Raw genomic sequence first — 6,000 nt, forward strand, 5'->3', positions numbered from 1 at the left:
GGTATGGCAGTAGATGTGTATGTAGTCCCATAGACATCAGTTCATCACTGTATCACTCATATGTGTGTAACCACATCATGGTATACAGGGACATGGTTTGATATAGCAGGACTAGTGTATAAAGTCCCATAGACACTAGTTCTTCACTGTTTCACATGTGTGTAACACCATTATGGTATACAGGGACATGGTTTGGTATTGCATGACTAGTGTATAAAGTCCCATAGACACTAGTTCATCACTGATTCACACGTGTGTAACACCATCAAGGTATACAGGGACATGGTTTGATATAGCAGGACTAGTGTATAAAGTCCCATAGACGCTAGTTAATTACTATGTCACTCATATGTGTAAAATCATGATGGCGTTCCAAGACAAGGACAAGTTACTAAGCCTCTAGTGTGGACTTTTCATTTTAATTTAAGAAAAAACTTACGAACAGCTGGTGCAACCCTACCCAGTTCATCACTGTGTCACTCATATGTGTGTAACACCATCATGGTATACAGGGACATGGTATTTTACATGGTATGGTATTTTTATTCATTCTCAGGATATGTATTCTTGATATTAACAATTCAGTTCTTGATATCAAAAAGGATATTGTTGATTTCAAAAATGTAATTGTTGATATCAAAATTTGAATTTTCACTAGTTAAATGTCACCATAGACTGCCATTCAAATTTAATTGTTGATATCAAGAATTGATTCCTTACTAGTTTAAATGCAATTGTTGATATCAATTATTTATTTGTTGATATGAAAAATGTAATTGTTGATATCAATAGTTTAATTGTTGATATCAGGAATTAAATTGTTGATATTAAGAAATACTTTTCAACTAGTAAAGATGTAAAAAAATTTTATATGAACAATTGGTTTGTCACTAGTGACAAGGTTCATTTCTAATATCAAGAATGTATTTGTTACTAGTGAGATTAGTAATTTTAGATATCATAAATTACTTCCCTAATTGTTGATATCAGGAATTGCATTTCCACTAGTAACAATGATAATCCTTGATATCAACAATTCAGTTTCACTAGTTAAAATGTTCATTCTTGATATCAGAAACTGAATTTCAACTAGTAAGAATTAGAGTTATTGGTATCTGTAATTGTATTTTCACTAGTTAAATGTCACCATAGACTGCCATTCAAATTTAATTGTTGATATCAAGAACTGATTTCTTACTAGTTAAAATTTTAATTTTACAAATCAGAAATACAATTCTTACTTGTAAATGCATTTGTTTTTGATATCAGTTGTCATATGGATACTAGTGCAAATGTCTATTCTTGATATCAACAATTGAATTGTCACTAGTAAAAATGTCAATTCCTGATATCAAGAACTTAATTTCACAGGTTGAAATGTTAATTCTTGATATCTGCAATTATATTTCAACATGTTTGAAATTAAATTTGAATGGCAGTCTATGGTGACATTTAACTAGTGAAAATACAATTACAGATACCAATAACTCTAATTCTTACTAGTTGAAATTCAGTTTCTGATATCAAGAATGAACATTTTAACTAGTGAAACTGAATTGTTGATATCAAGGATTATCATTGTTACTAGTGGAAATGCAATTCCTGATATCAACAATTCGCATTCTGGATATTAACAATTAAGTTGTTGATATCAAGGCTTCGGATTCTTGATATCAAGAATTCATATCTGGTTAAGCAATAAAAGTAAAAACGGCTTGCCAGAATAGCCGTTTTGTCTTTTATTGATAACAGGATATAAATTCTTGATATCAAGAATTAAATTGTTGATTTCAAAAATCCGAATTCTTGATATCAACAATTGTATTTCTGCAAATGGTGACATCATTGCTGATAACAAGAATTGACTTTGTTACTAGTTGAAATGTAATATTGATATCAAAATTTACCTTATTTGATATCAAGAATTAAATTGTTGATAACAAGAATACATATCCTGAGAATAAATAAAAGTCAAAACGGCTTGCCAAACCTCTTATGATACTGTTCTGTACCTTTTATGGTACAATTGAAATAAAGATACACAATTGTTTTCAAAAAAGGTACATCAGTGTTGGACAATATCTATGAAAATAAATATTACTGTAAAGGCAAAGTGATTTTATGAATAATTTCCATATTAAAGCACAAATCATTATTTAAAAGCATATGTTTAAGGAAACTCTTAAACATTAATTATTAAGTTCTATAATGCAAAACAACTGGCAAAACAAAACTGTAGGTATTGTAAATTAAACATTTAAGGCATTTTTAATAAACATTTGGTAAGCATTTTCTGATAAATACAGTTTCATTATTGATATCTGCACCTTTTGGCATTTTCCTTCCACTGTGCACATGAGCAGGCAAAAGTCCTGCAAAGTGTTCATGCAGACATTTTAGTATTATAAAACTAATCAAACATTGAGCATACAGTATCTTGTTACAATTCATTCATTCATTTTCGGCTTACTCCCTTTATTAATCTGGGGTCACCACAGGGGAATGAACCTCCAACTTATCCAACATATATTTTACACAGCGGATGCCCTTGCAGCCGCAACGCATCACTGGGAAACATCCATACACACACTTTTACACTACTGTCAATTTTAGCATTCCCAAATAACCTGTACCACATGGCTTTGGACTGTGGGGGAAACCGGAGCAGCCGGAGGAGACCCACGCGAACACGAGGAGAACATGCAAACTTCACATAGAAATGCCAACTGGCCCAGCTGAGGCTCAAACCAGCAACTTTCTAGTTATGAGGCAAACGTGCTACCCACTGCGCCACCACATCGCCTTCTCGTTATAATACTTTTTGCATAATTCAATTTTTATTTTAAAATTAAGTAAATTCAATTGCAAAGCTATTGTGTGAAAATAGGATAAAAACGGTTTATATTGTAGTTGAGAGAATGTATTTCGGTAACATTTTTGTGAAAAGTGTTGTGAAATGATTAGCAAAAATAGATCTTTTGATTGATGTTAAAGTATTTTTAATTCATTATTGTAAATGGAAAAGGTGCATTTACACAAAAAGAAACCTTTTTTTAAAAAAACATTGTTTAGAAATTTATTTGATGTTTAATGTTTACTGAAAGTAAGTTGACCCATGATTTTGGATATTGCAAAATGCCTTTAAATAGTTCTTAAAGGAACAGATTTGACACTGTTAATGTACAAAGTGTCTTGTCACTGTAGTGGTACCTTCATGGATCAGATTTGTACGTTTGATCAAGGTACAATATTGTATCTGCAGGTTTTAAAAACCAAAGGTACATTTTGTTTTCTCATGGTACAAATCATGTCCTTAAAGGTTCAAACTGAAATGGTACAAATTTGTTTCTTTGTCTTAAAATAAAATTCTGTTCCATTAAAAGTACTGCTCCAGTGACAAGGGACAGTACCTTCTTTGGTACAACATTGTATCATTTTTTCTGAGAGTGCAGGCCAGGGTTACATTTTTCTATATTACTTTTTTGTCCATTTTGATGACACGATAAGGTACATTGCCCAAAGAGAAGATTTGTCAAATTTTCAGACACAATTAGTTCTGTAGTCCTACACCCTATTTAAACTAAGGACACCATTTTATTTTTTGAGTTATGATATTCTCTGTCTATTCCAATCTAATATATTGTTTTGTCAAAATAACACTATGATGTAGGCAGGTCACAAAAAAAGCATTTACTTATTTGATTTTTAAAAAACATATTTTATAATTTAATAGCTGTTGGTCTTAAGGTTAAACACATTTATTGTTATGATTACAGATTAAAAATGTAAATTAAAAACTGATCTTTGACTAAACAAGAGTTGTTTTTGTGCATCTGCTTCTACCGTCTTTGCTCTTGGTCTGACTCAAAGCAAATTGTGGGAAAAACCAAATCACATTAATATTAATGAGCTCATTACCATAGGTATTTCGGTAACACTTTATAATAAGTGCACACTATGAACCATTTATTACGCATTAGCAAATAGTGAATTCATTATGTGTTAAGCATTAACTCTACATTAATAAACGTTAGTAAGCAGTTTATAACTGCAGCTACAAATGCTGTATTCTTGACTTACAACCACATTTATAATGTGCTTAATGATTGTATTTTCCTACTTTGTTAATGATTTATTTTTCATTACTAAATTAAGTATTGTATTATTTACAAACCATTTAAGAATAGTTTGTGTTTTTTAAAGATCATTCAGAATAAGTTAGTAAATGATTATTAAACTATTAAAATTAACATTTATAAATCTTATTATTCAGGCATGTGCTAATAGTTAATTTGTATGTTAATAAATGCTTTATTAACTCAATTTCATCCAGTTTTGTGATCTAATCTAAAGTGAGGACAATTTATGCTTTATAAATCCCTTATAAATGACAGTTAAAGGCTCAGTTATATTCCAAACAGGAAAAACAAACATAAACAACATTTTTCATACCTATTCATTTAAAGATACACAAATGAAACAGTATCAAATAAAAAATAAATCTCTGCAACCTTACGTGAAATAAAATGACCATACAGTTTAAACATTGCATCTTATTATATTGTTAAATTACTATATTGCTGTTGTTTTATCCAATTTTATGTTGTATTTTGACACTCCTGTTATTTAGCAATGTTTAAACTTTACAGTAGTTTTACTTTTTAGATAAGTTTGCAATGATGATTGTTCAACTGATACTGAGCCTTTAATTGTCATTTATAAGAGATTTATAAAGCATGAATAGTCCTCACTTTAGATTAGATCACAAAACTGCATGAAGTTGTGTTAATAAAGCATTTATAAACATATTAGTTAACTATTAGTATATGCCTGAATAATAAGATATGTAATGTTGATTTCAATAGTTTATTAATGATTTACTAACCATCGACTACTCTTAAATAGAACTGGTTTATTAATAATGCAATACTTAATTTAGTAATGAAAAGTAAATCATTAACAAAGTATGAAAGTACAATTATTAAGCACATTATAAATGTGGTTGTAAGTCAATAATAGATCATTTGTAGCTGCAGTTATAAACTGCTTACTAACGTTTATTAATGTACAGTTAATGCTTAACAGATAGGGAATTCACTAGATGCTAATGCTTAGTAAATGATTCATAGTGTGTATTATAAAGTGTTACCGGTATTTCTACATGTAAAAATGATATTTCTAGATATCTGCAAGAATATTTTTACTAGTTAAAATATCATTGAATATATAAGTAATTATATTTTCACTAGTTGTAAAGCTAAATTCAGATATCAGCTGCCTTTGTTGATATGAATAATGAATTTGTTACTAGTAAAAATGTAAATTCCTGATATCAAGAATTAATTTGATACTAGTTGAAATGTTAAATCTTGATATTAGTTAGATGTATTTCAACATGTTAATTTGTAATTTCTGATATCTGAAAATGGATTTCTGATATGAATATAAATTATGATATCTAAAAAGTCTTTCTTACTAGTAACAAGCACATTTATGATATCAGAAATTAACATTTTCACTAGATCAAATATTACAATTTTCATTAATAACAATTCAATTGTTGATATCAAGAATAGACATTTGCACTGGTATTCATATGACAACTGATATCAAAAATAAAAGAATTGTATTGTAAAAGAAATGTACAAGTAAGAATTGTATTTCTGATTTGTAAAATTAAAATTTTAACTAGTAAGAAATCAGTTCTTGATATCAACAATTAAATTTGAATGGCAGTCTATGGTGACATTTAACTAGTGAAAATACAATTACAGATACCAATAACTCTAATTCTTACTAGTTGAAATTCAGTTTCTGATATCAAGAATGAACATTTTAACTAGTGAAACTGAATTGTTGATATCAAGGATTATCATTGTTACTAGTGGAAATGCAATTCCTGATATCAACAATTCGCATTCTGGATATTAACAATTAAGTTGTTGATATCAAGGCTTCGGATTCTTGATATCAAGAATTCATATCTGGTTAAGCAATAAA

Source organism: Danio aesculapii, chromosome 2 (assembly GCF_903798145.1).
Source record: "Danio aesculapii chromosome 2, fDanAes4.1, whole genome shotgun sequence".
Lineage (NCBI taxonomy): Eukaryota > Metazoa > Chordata > Actinopteri > Cypriniformes > Danionidae > Danio > Danio aesculapii.